Source organism: Scyliorhinus torazame, chromosome 9, assembly GCF_047496885.1.
Source record: "Scyliorhinus torazame isolate Kashiwa2021f chromosome 9, sScyTor2.1, whole genome shotgun sequence".
Lineage (NCBI taxonomy): Eukaryota > Metazoa > Chordata > Chondrichthyes > Carcharhiniformes > Scyliorhinidae > Scyliorhinus > Scyliorhinus torazame.
Genome location: NC_092715.1, coordinates 85,746,118 through 85,759,120, shown reverse-complemented (window position 1 = coordinate 85,759,120; position 13,003 = coordinate 85,746,118). Strand labels below are relative to the sequence as shown.

At 48.4% G+C, this 13,003-nt stretch overlaps 1 long non-coding RNA gene across 2 annotated transcripts in view; it reads right to left on the bottom strand.

Annotated features, from left to right (window-relative positions):
• LOC140429357 (uncharacterized) overlaps window positions 1-679 on the bottom strand; it is a 124,891-nt gene extending 124,212 nt beyond the window's left edge. Inside the window, exon 1 of one of the 2 annotated variants that reach the window (XR_011949054.1) lies at window positions 611-679. This is a non-coding gene — a long non-coding RNA (uncharacterized lncRNA). Of the gene's footprint in view, window positions 1-310; window positions 363-610 lie in introns of those variants that run through there. The other variant, XR_011949053.1, reaches the window with a different exon arrangement.
• Between the last annotated feature and the right edge of the window lie 12,324 nt (window positions 680-13,003).

Here is a 13,003-nt window from a genome sequence, read left to right as displayed (position 1 = left end):
TCATTCTTCTTTGCTCCCCTTGTTCTCCTCAGTCCCACCTCACTTCACACCTCACCCCCGGCCGAACTTCGATTGGTGAAAATGGAGAGTTCATGAGCTCTGCAGCACTGTGCTGTCCAGGCAGACAACAGTGTCAGGCATCGGGAGCGGGAAGACTCCTGCAGTTCGCACAACACCGGGCAGAGCACAGGTCAGTGCTTCAAACGTTCAAGGCTGCTTTAGATCTATAGTGATGCAATTAGTCCACGATGCTCAGTTTCAACTGTTCCTCGTGAAGTAGAATAGAAAAATGATAAGAAAATAGACTCACCGAGTCTGGTACCGGTAGGGGGCTAGCACCAGCGCCAACCAAAACTCCCACTTCCTGAACTGAAAAGGGTCGGAGATTGGCCGGGACGCGGGCTGAGCATGCGCACAGCTGACACTGGGCAGAGCACAGGTCAGTGCCAGTCCAAGTGGAGGGTCAATGAATCCAGCAGCAGAGTGCTGTCCATAAGGACAATCTGGGTATGGAGCTGGAAGGCACAAACATCTTTTCCACAGCAGAGGCATTTAACTCAACAGAAGCAGCACAGCACTGTGACAGATAGGCTATGTATGTTAGACTCACCTTGAAGTCTCAGCCAGGCGTGGCGGCTGCGGACTATGTCCAGCACCGCCACACTTGGCCGGGGTCCATGCCGCTGGCCGGGTGCGCTGCAGCAAGGGCCAGGGGGTGGCCATGGCAGGGGGGGGGGGGGGGGTGTTGGAGGTGGGCTGTGGCGTCGCAGTTTGCATGTCGGGTTAGCGCACGGCTGGTGTCATGTTGTACGCGCAACTGCTGCAGGTCATCAGCTGTGCACATGCGCAGCCCGCGACCCGGTCATTCGCCGGCCCTTTTCAGTTCAGGAAGTGGGAGTTTTGGTTGGCGCTGGTGCTAGCCCCCCACTGGTACCAGACTCGATGAGGAGTTCGCGCTGATTTTTTACGCCTAGACCTCCCGCGGATTCTCCGTTCGAGCCAGCACTTAGCCACAGGAACGGAGAATCCCACCCATGGGCCGGAATTCCCTGACCATTCTCTGCCGGCGACGTTATTCTCTGGTTCAACACCCGGTAGTGCACCATCTCCCACTGGTTTCATGGCGGCATGGGTCATCTTCATTTACAGGGGCAGTAACAGAGAATGGCACCGCTAGCAAATGGCACTGCCTCCCGCCACCGAGAAGTACGTGGCTGGGGGACCGGAGAATCCAGCCCCGAAGAGAAAAAAATTTGAAACTTGTTCCCTATACACATAATTGAACAAACACAATTCATATTTATGTGAGAAGGCATCTATCAACGTCTCTTGACTGTAAACTTAATCCACATTGGCTCTAAAATTTAATATGGGTTCCCCCAATTTCTCACCCAAACTTTAGTAAGAGGCCATTTTTCAGGAGAGTTCTGCCAGTCTCTCATTGCAGTTATGCTGGGAGATTGGGGGAGTGATGGAATTTCCAGGCCATAGTATCATAAGTGCAATTAGCTACCATTGAACATGCTACTGCAGGCTTCTCAATGACTATCATTTGTTAAGTTAACCTGTCATTTTGAATTACTTTAAGATTTGACCCAAAATGTACTTGTGAAGCATCTGTACATTGGTGCATAATAAATAAATGTCCCACAGTTCCTTCAGATCGAGACCTGCAAGAACATCCTGGGGAGGTCATTAAAGGATTAGCATTGACAATGGACATAGATCTGCCTAATCTATAGTCCTTAAAGGGAAACTTGATAGGTACTTAAAAAAAAGCATGTGTTTCGAGAATCAGGACAGGACTCTGGTCTAAATAGCACAGCGCCAGGGACCTGGGTTCGATTCCGGCCTTGGGTGACTGTGTGGAGTCTGCACAATCTCCCGCATCTATATGGGTTTCTTTCGGTTGCTTTGGTTTCCTTTCAAGTCCAATGGTGTGCAGGTTAGGTGGATTGGCCATGCTAAATTGCCCCTTAGTGTTCAAAGATGTGCAGATTAGGTGGATTAGCCATGATGTGGGGCAGCATGGTGATTAACACAATTGCTTCACAGCTCCAGGGTCTCAGGTTCGATTCCCGTCTTGGGTCACTGTCTGTGTGGAGTCTGCACGTTCTTCTCATGTGAGCGTGGGTTTCCTCCGGGTGCTCCGGTTTCCTCCCACAGTCCAAAGATGTGCAGGTTAGGTGGATTGGCACTGATAAATTGCCCTTAGTGTTGGGTGGGGTTACTGGGTTATGGGGATAGGGTGGAGGTGTAGACCTTGGGTAGGGTGCTCTTTCCAAGAGCCGGTGCAGACTTGATGGGCTGAATGGCCTCCTTCTGCACTGTAAATTCTATGATATCAATGCGCACGATTACAGGGATAGGGCCGGGGAGTGGGCCTAGGTCGAGTGCTCTTTCAGAGGATTGGACAGTTGGTGCAGACTGGATGGGCCGAATGGCCTCTTTCTGCATTGTAGGGATTCTATGGATTGAAATAAGGTGCTCTTTTGAGTCACGTGGAAGTGTGGTCTGTCCATTTTAAGGCTCACTTAAAATTGAGTTGGGAACTCATGGGGCAGCAAGTGGTTGTGAATCTTTTTGTTTTACAATTGTTGTCCGCCTATTGCCCCATCCTTAAGGATGAATAGGGAGTTAAGCAAATAAATATTGCTGCCACTGTGGTATTACCATCAAACACTGTAGAACTGTCAACAAACAATCAGAAATATTTGGGTGCACAGTTCAGCACCATCCTTTAGATTCCTTGCAAGAGTTTCAGTGTTTCAAATATTTGAGCTCGGAAATAAAGAACTGCACACATATTGTAACAACTATTCAGTGATTTGCAAGAATACATTGGATGGTGAAAATGATTCTTCCTCTCAGTTTACTGCACAATTACTCCTGCGATCTAGAGAAGCTGTCAACACATCAAATCTGCAGTCAAACCCACAAGAGGAAAGGAATTCTTTCTATCACCACATTGTTATATTATAAAGAGGTGAAACAAAAAAGTAATAAAGTACTCTGGCTACATTACGTCATTAAATTGAGAATTACTGACCACGTTTTTCCCGTGTTCTTTTCCTTACATACCAACCTCAATGTCTTGGTATCGTACAAGCAATTACACAATATTAAGATTTCATTTGTTTCGCTCAATACTATTAAATTCTTTAAAACACGTTTTTAAACTCTCAGGAGTGCCCTGCCGTTGAACATGAATATTGGTTGACTTCTGTACCTTTGACATAAATATCCCTAATCTTGCCAGGCAGTAATAGAGGACTATTTCAAACTAATAAAAACCCCAGTTTGTAGTTCCTAATGGCTTATTACTGGAAAAACCTATATCATATACCTAGATGCACGAGAAAATCAATGGTGTAAAGGGAACTATTAATGGCACTCACATTAACCACAATACAACAAGAACATTAACAGTAATACATTAATTAATACAATAATGAACTTTAATTCATGTCTCTAGACACAGTGTGAATCACCTTAATTAAACTCCACATAGTAATGCACTAAATTAGATTCAATATATGTATTCGAATGGTAAATGAATTAACTTGGTGCTAAAAGGCACAACAATATGGTCACTCAGCTGATAAGGTTAAATTGCATCAAAGTACAGTGAAATTATTTAGATAAGGGAAGAATTATGAGCAAGTACAATGGCAGAACACTTGATCAGAGTGAAGATGCATTAAAATTTAAAAAAGGCTGGTAATATGATCATGAATCAGACAATTACTATTGTGACAATTCAACAAAACAATTTTATTCAATTGTGATGCACAGGAATGATTGCTGTGCAGACACAGAATGTCCTAATACTATTCATTATTACCTCCGCAGAGCACTGCATTACCAACAAGGGAAGATGACAGAAGATTACCAGTATTTTTTTTCTTTATAAATTTAGTTTAACAAATTATTTTTTGTTTTCCAATTAAAGGGCAATTTTAGCGTGGCCAATCCTCCTAGCCTGCACATCTTTGGGTTGTGGGAGAGAAAATGCTGGAAAATCTCAGCAGGTCTGGCAGCATCTGTAGGGAGAGGAAAGATTAACGTTTCGAGTCCGTTGACTTTTTGTCAAAGCTAACAGACCGAGAAAGTGGGAAATATTTATACTGTGGAGTGAGAATGAAAGATGAGTCATAGCCACAGAAACCCAGGGAAACCGGGTGCTAATACCAACAGAAACCAAAGAGAAAGAATGCTAATGGCAGTCCCCAGAGAGAACAAAAGATGTGAAAGGCCAAACAGCAGAGAAACTAACATCAAAGGGTGAACTATAGATGTGTATGTGTGTGTGTGGGGGGGGGGGGGGGGGGGGGTGGAGGGGGAAGCAAAGAGGAGAAAGGGTAAGGAAAGGTGGATAAAATGGGGGGGGGTTTAAATATATATTAAGAAAGACAAGAAAGAAAGAAATGGTAAAAGACAGTTAAAATGAAATGGAATGAAAACAAACAGCTAATCATCTGAAGTTGTTGAATTCGATGTTGAGACCGGGAGTCTGTAACATGCCGAACCGGAAGATGAGATGTTGTTCCTCCAGTTTACGATGAGCTTCACTGGAACATTGCAGCAGGCCAAGGACAGACATGTGGGTATGGGAGCAGGGTCTTTTGTTAAAATGGCAAGCAACAGAAAGGTCAGGGTCCTGAATGCGCACAGACCGAAGATGCTCAGCAATGCGATCACCTAGTCTACGTTTGGCCTCTCCGATATAGAGGAGACCACATTGGGAGCAGCGAACGCAATAGACCAAATTGGAAGAGATGCAAGTGAAACGCTGCTTAACCTGGAATGTGTGTTTTGGACCTGGGATGTTAAGCATGGAAGAGGTAAAGGGGCAGGTGTTACACCTTCTGCGATTGCATGGGTAGGTGCCATGGGTGATGGGAGAGGTATTGGGTATGGTGGAAGATATGTTTGGTGGTTATCTCAAAGGGAACGGTCTCTGCGGAATGCTGACAGAGGGAGTGAAGGGAAGATATGTTTGGTGGTGGTATCACGCTGAAGTTGGCGAAAATGCAGGAGGATTATGCTTTGCATACGGAGGCTGGTGGGATGAAATGTGAGAACAAGGGGGACTCTTTCCTTGTTCTGGGAGGGGGCGAGGGTAGTGACGCGGGAGATGGACCACACACTGTTGAGGGCCCTGTCAACGACTGTAGGTGGGAAATCATGGCTGAGGAAGAAGGAACACATTTTTGAAGCACCATTTTGGAAAGTGGCGTCATCGGAACAAATGCGTCGGAGGCAAAGGAGTTGAGAGAAAGGGATGGAGTCCTTACAGGGTATAGGGTTTGAAGAGCTCTAGTCCAGATAGCTGTGGGAGTCAGTGGGCTTGTAGTGGATAGTAGTAGATAGTCTATTGCTGGAAATGGAAACAGAAAGATCAAGAAAGGGAAGGGAAGTGTCTGAGATGGACCAGGTGAAAGTGATGGAGGGGTGGAAACTGGAAGCGAAGTTGATGATTTTTTCCAGGTCTGGACAAGAGCATGAAGTGGCACCAAAATAGTCATCAATGTATCAGTAAAGGAGTTGTGGGAGGGGACCTGGGTAGGCCTGGAACAAGGAATGTTCCACATACCCCATAAAAAGGCAAGCGTAGCTAGGACCCATTGCTACGCCTTTGATTTGGAGAAAGTGGGATGAGTTAGAAGTTGTTGAGAGATAGAATGAGTTCAGCCAGGCAGAGGAGAGTGGTGGGGGATGGGAATTGTCCGGGCCTCTTTTTGAGAAAGAAGCGAAGGGCTCCCAGGCCATCCTGGTGTGGGATGGAGGTGTAGAGAGATTTTCCAGCATTTCTCTTTCATTTCAAATTCCAGCATCTGCAGTAATTTGCTTTTATTATTTGGGTTGTAGGGTGGCACCCATGCAGACATGGGAAGAATGTGCAAACTCCACACGGACGGTGACAGGGGCCACGATTGAACCTGGGTTCTCCGTTCCGTGAGGCAGCAGTGCTAACCACTGTGCCACCGTACCGCCCCAGATTACCAGTATTTAGAATTCATTGAAAAACATTAGTGTAGCTTATTTGGTACAGTGATTTTCCAAATTGGTAGCTATTATCTACTCAGTACAAGTAAAGAATACAAGAGAAGAAAAATATATGTTGAAAATGTTATTTCAATTTGTAATGAGTCATTCATTTAAATTCTGTCACTAAGTGTACCATAGAACCACTACAGTGCAGAAAGATGCCAAATGGCCCATCGAGTCTGCACCATCCTCTGAACGAGCACGCTATGCAGGTCCACTTCCTCACCCTATCCCCATAACCCCACCTAACCTACACACCTTTGGACACTATGGGGCAATTTTATCATGGCCAATCCACCTAACCTGCACATCTTTGGACTGTGGGAGGAAGCTGGAGCACCCGGAGGAAATCCATGCAGACACGGGAGAAAGCGCAAACTTCAGACAGGCAGTCACCCAAGGGCAGAATTGAACCCGGGTCTCTGGTGCTGTGAGGCAGCAGTACTAACCACTGTGCCACCATGCTGCTCCATTATAGCTAATATTAGGTTTGCATCAATGGGAGGACAAAGCAGTATGCTAGCTACAAATACTCCTGAGGATATGGTGGAAAAAGTGGGAACAGTTTACTGAGTTGGATGATCGGCCATGATCATATTGTTTGGGAGAGCAGGCGTGAAGGACTAAATGCCTACTCCTGCTTTTATTTTCTATGTTTCTTTGAGATGGGAATATTAGAACTCTCATTTTTGTATTCCCTCACATGACCTCCCTGATCCCAGCATTGCAGCTCTGTGAGCAGGTCAACTAGCTACTCTCTTAATCTCAGATCATGTATTCCTCATGACAGAAAACACCTTCAGGAAAAAGTGTGAGATTTTTGACCCTCAGTTTACATTTAAAATGCCCAGATAGGATTGGATTTATGCTGCAATCTTGAGTAAACTGACTTTGAACCCACTGAATTGATTTGGTGCTATGGGGCATAAAATGGCGACAAAATGTATTTAAACAATGCAGTCCAAGGCGGTATTAAATTGCCTCTGAAAAGAAGCACGATTAACCTGCATTCCTTCTGATGCAGGATGCTTAAAATTTGCCTTTCAAAAATGTAGTATCCAGCCCAGGGCTAAATATGCTTTGAGTGACTTCATACATCAACAGAAATTCATGCAGCATTTCAAGCTAGACCGTACTACTTAAATCTAGATGGCACTTCTTAAAGAGGAGGTCTATTCTGACTAAATCAGGTGTTGAAAATGCTTGAGAAAGAGTATCTGACCTGTGAGAAGAATGACTATGGGTGAGACCTTCCGGCTGTTCATGCTGGTGAAATCTTCTGGTCCAGCCGATGGCGCACTCCAATCGTGGTGGCGTGCAGTGAATTCAGTGGGATACCCCATTGACAGCAATGGGACCAGAAGCTCTGACTGATGTGTTGGGTGTTCTAGATCACAAACAGGTCACCAACACTGGAAGTGGTGCAACTCTATTTTATTATAAGGTTAACTATATTAACATACTTGAACTGTGGGTAAATGCAATACCAGCTTTAACTGTTGACCCTTGTCTAGTCCTAACCAGGTGATGCACTCAGCACATGGTGAATGTCTGTGTTGCAGGCTGTGAGCTCTGTGCTCCTAGCTGGCTGCTACTAGATTGAGCGGGAACTCTCCTGTCCCCTATCTTTATAGTGCGTGTGCTCTCACTGGTGATTGGCTGTGGTGTTGTGTATGCTGATTGGTCCCACTGCATGTCCATCAGTGTGTGTGTGTGTGTCTGCACCATAATATACTGGTGTATATTATGACATCCCCCTTTTATATAAAGAACATGTGCCTGCGTGACAATAAATATCGTGGAATGAATGTACCTGACTATGTGTGTGCGCGTTATTTACATGACAATGTACATGAGGCTAATCTATTTACACAGGAAGGTGCCTGGTGCAGAGAAATAGGGTGTCATACCAACAACGAAATGAACATTATATACAAACTACTGGAACGATGAAACAGGATAACAGAACAGATCAAAGAGTCCAACATCGTAAAACTCATAAGTCAAGTCTCTGAGGTGGGCGACAAAATCTGGTTGACCGCCTCAAGGGTGGGTCAGGAGCCACCGGCTGAGGAACGGGCTGGGCCACGGCAGAGTGAGGAGGATGCAGAGTATTCGGAATCTCCACATAGTCCAGGTTGGGTTAACAGGAGGGCGTGGCACCGGTGGAGGATCACGTAGCGAGCCTGGAACGAGACGAAGGGCACGCCGATTGCAGCGGCGAATGGAACCATCTGGCAGACGAACCAGAAACAGGCGGGGAGACACCTGCCGAAGAACCACAGCAGTTGCAGACCAGCCACCCTCCGGAAGGTGGATGCGGAATTTGTCATCCGGCACCAGAGCAGGGAGATCAGTCGCCCGAGCGTCATGCGCCGCCTTGTGTTGTGCACGAGACTGTTGCATCCGTTGAAGGACCGGAAATTGGTCGAGGTCTGGGGCGTGAATGGACGGCACCGTGATCCTGAGGGTGCGACCCATGAGCAGCTGGGCTGCGACAGGCCCGTGGAGAATGGGGCCGAACGATAGGCCAGCAAGGCGAGGTAGAAGTCGGATCCTGCATCGGCAGCCTTGCAGAGGAGCCGTTTGACGATGTGGATGCCCTTTTTCGCTTTGCCATTGGATTGGGGGTGCAGGGGACTGGATGTCACATGCACAAAGTTGTACCTGCTGGCAAAGTTGGACCATTCTTGGCTCGTGTAGCAGGGGCCATTGTCCGACATCACAGTGAGTGGGATGCCGTGACGAGCAAAGGTCTCCTTGCAGGCACGGATGACCGCCGATGATGTGATGTCATGCAGGCATACGACCTCCGGGTAGTTCGAAAAATAGTCTACAATCAGAACATAGTCCCTGCCGAGCGCATGGAACAGGTCAACGCCTACCTGAGACCAAGGGGACGTGACCAACTCATGGGGCTGTAGGGTCTCACGTGGTTGGGTCGGCTGGAACCGCTGACAGGTGGGGCAGTTGAGCACTGTGTTGGCGATGTCCTCATTGATGCCGGGCCAGTACACAGCCTCTCAGGCCCTCCGTCAGCACTTCTCCACGCCAAGATGGCCCTCGTGTAGCTGTTCCAAAACGAGCTGGCGCATGCTGTGCGGGATGACGATGCGGTCCAGCTTTGGAGGACACCATCGACTACTGCCAGATCGTCCCTGATATTGTAGAACTGCGGGCATTGGCCCTTGAGCCACCCGTCCGTCATGTGACGCATGACACGCTGTAGTAGGGGGTCAGCCGCAGTCTCGCGGCGAATGTGGAAAAGGCGTTCATCCGTGGCCGGCAGATTGGAGCCCGTGAAGGCCACATGGGTGTCAACCTGGCAGACGAACCCCTCTGGGTCACACGGGGTGTTGACTGCCCTGGACAGAGCGTCGGCTATGATTTGGTCCTTGCCCGGGGTGTATAGGAGCTGGAAATCGTACCGCCGGAGTTTAAGCAGAATGCGCTGGAGGCGAGGGGTCATATCATTCAGGTCTTTTTGTATAATGTTGACCAGCGAGCGATGGTCAGTCTCAACAGTGAATTGGGGGAGGCCGTACACGTAATCATGAAATTTGTCGACCCCAGTCATCAGGCCCAGGCACTCGATCTGCGCATAGCGCTGATCTGTGGGTGTCATGGCACGTGACGCATATGCAACGGGGGCCCATGATGAGGCCTCATCGCGTTGCAGGAGCACCGCCTCAATGCCGGATTGGTTGGCATCCGTTGAAATTTTTGTTTCCTTCGTGGGATCAAAAAATGCCCATACCGGGGCCGTGGTAAGCTTGGTCTTAAGCTCCTCCCATTCGCGCTCGTGGGCGGGACGCCATTGGAAGTCTGTCGTCTTCCTGACCAGGTTCCGGAGAGCTGTGGTATGGGAGGCGAGGTTGGGGATGAACTTCCCCAAGAAGTTGACCATACCCAAAAATTGGAGGACCGCCTTCTTATCTGCTGGCTTCTGCATGGCCGTGATGGCTGCCACCTTGTCCGCATCTGGCCGTACACCCAACCGGGAGATGTGGTCCCCTAGGAACTTGAGTTCCATCTGACCGAAGGAACATTTGGCTCTGTTGAGGCGAAGGCCTTGGTCCCGTATTCGTTTGAAAACACGCTAGAGGCGACTGACATGCGGGGTGGTGGACAAAATGATGATGTCGTCAACATAGACACGCACACCCACAATGCCCTCCATCATTTGCTCCATGATCCGGTGGAATACTTCTGATGCCGATATAATCCCAAACGGCATCCTGTTGTAGCAGTATCTGCCAAATGGGGTATTAAAGGTACACAGCTTTCTGCTGGACCTGTCTAGTTGAATTTGCCAGAATCCTTTCGAGGCATCAAGTTTGCTGAAGATGTTGGCCATCTCGCACATGATCTCCCTCATGCTTGGGGATAGGGTAATACTCCCTCATTATGTTGCGATTCAGATCCTTTGGGTCAATGCTGATCCGGAGCTCGCTGGAAGGCTTCTTTACGCGCACCATGGAACTGACCCAGTCGGTTGGTTCCGTCACTCTGGAGAGCACTCCTCGGTCCTGGAGGTCCTGCAGCTGCTGCTTGACGTGGTCCTTGAGGGGTGCTGGGACTCTGCGAGGTGCATGAACCACAGGCGTGGCCCCTTGTTTGAGCAGGATTTTGTAAGTGTATGGAAGCGTGGCCCATGCCTTCGAAAACGTTGCGGTGCTGGTCGATGATGGCATTGAGTTGCGCCCTGAAGTCCGCATCCTGGAAGGCAGATGTGTCCTCTGGAGAGAGAGAGAGTGTACACGTTGAACGAGGTTTAGGAGTTTGCACGCCTGTGCGCCTAGCAGTGAGTCCTTCGAGGAGCCCACGATCTCGAAGGGAAGGATGGCTTTTCGCGAGTTGTGCGTCACTTCGAGTTGGCATGAACCGGTAGCAGGAGTGACGTTGCCTTTGTCGTCCACTAGTTGGCAGGTCGACGGAAGAATGGTTGGTTTAACCCCAAGGGTCTGAAAGTCTGACCACGCTAGGAGATTAGCAGAAGCACCAGTGTCCAGGCGGAATCGTATCTGGGATCGGTTGACCGTCAGGGTGGCACACCACTCGTCGTCTGGATCAATGCTGTGCACTGACAGTGGCTGGTGGTTTTGATTCGGGGGCAGCCTGTTCTTTGTTATAACAGCGACTCGAAAAGGCTCCCTCAGGTCCTCGGTGTCACTGATCTGCGGGAAGTCGGAATCGGACTCGGTGAACGTGGGTTGAATTGCCCGAACGCTCCTGCGAGGCTGGCTGAAGTGATGCGAATTGGCAGGCTGAGCTGCTCGACAGCAGGCAGCATAGTGGCCAAGTCTGCGATTTTGCAGGACATTGCCGCTTTAAATGGACGGAGCCACAGTTGCCGCACGTCGTGACGTCAGTACGCTCGTTGCGCCACCGTGCATGCGCGGTGCGGTCTGACGTGGTGCGCGCCTGCGCATCACGTTCCTCCACATCACCGTCCCCTCGTTTGGCGCGTACAAGCGCGGGAGGCCGTGAAAAGTGCGCAAAATGGCCGCTTTCATCCAGGCTGCAGCCTTGGAGGTGTTCAATTGTTTGGACCCGTTCCGCCTTGTGTGGACCTTGCCGCGCCGTTTCAGCCGCCTGTATGTGGGTGTACCGGCTGGTGGCATGTTCATGCAGGACACAGGTCTCGATGGTAGTCGCTAGGATGAGTTGCTTAATTTTGAGGAGCTGCTGACGCAGGGGGTCCGACAGACAAATTACATAGATGATTTGGAGTTGGGGACCAAGGGCAATGTGTCCATGTTTGCAGACGACACTAAGATAAGTGGTAAAGCAAAAAGTGCAGAGGATACTGGAAGTCTGCAGAGGGATTTGGATAGGCTAAGTGAATGGGCTAGGGTCTGGCAGATGGAATACAATGTTGACAAATGTGAGGTTATCCATTTTGGTAGGAATAACAGCAAAAGGGATTATTATTTAAATGATAAAATATTAAAACATTCTGCTATGCAGAGAGACCTGGGTGTGCTAGTGCATGAGTCGCAGAAAGTTGGTTTTCAGGTGCAACAGGTGATTAAGAAGGCAAATGGAATTTTGTCCTTCATTGCTAGAGGGATGGAGTTTAAGACTAGGGAGGTTCTGCTGCAATTGTATAAGGTGTTAGTGAGGCCACACCTGGAGTATTGTGTTCAGTTTTGGTCTCCTTACTTGAGAAAGGACGTACTGGCACTGGAGGGTGTGCAGAGGAGATTCACTAGGTTAATCCCAGAGCTGAAGGGGTTGGATTACGAGGAGAAGTTGAGTAGACTGGGACTGTACTCGTTGGAATTTAGAAGGGTGAGGGGGGGATCTTATAGAAACATATAAGATTATGAAGGGAATAGATAGGATAGATGCGGGCAGGTTGTTTCCACTGGCGGGTGAAAGCAGAACTAGGGGGCATAGCCTCAAAATAAGGGGAAGTAGATTTAGGACTGAGTTTAGGAGGAACTTCTTCACCCAAAGGGTTGTGAATCTATGGAATTCCTTGCCCAGTGAAGCAGTAGAGGCTCCTTCATTAAATGTTTTTAAGATAAAGATAGATAGTTTTTTGAAGAATAAAGGGATTAAGGGTTATGGTGTTCGGGCCGGAAAGTGGAGCTGAGTCCACAAAAGATCAGCCATGATCTCATTGAATGGTGGAGCAGGCTCGAGGGGCCAGATGGTCTACTCCTGCTCCTAGTTCTTATGTTCTTATGTTCTTATGACAGAACACCAAATACGATCTGGTCGCGTATCATGGAGTCGGAGGTGGGCCCATAGCCGCAGGACTGCGCAAGGATGCGGAGGTGTGTTAAAAAGGATTGGAAAGGCTCGTCCTTACCCTGCAAGCGCTGCTGGAACAGGTATCTTTCGAAGCTTTCATTGACTTCTATGCTGAAGTGGGTATGGAATTTGAGGAGAACCGTCTTGTACTTTGTCTTGTCCTCGTCGTCTGCGAATGTGAGGGAGTTGA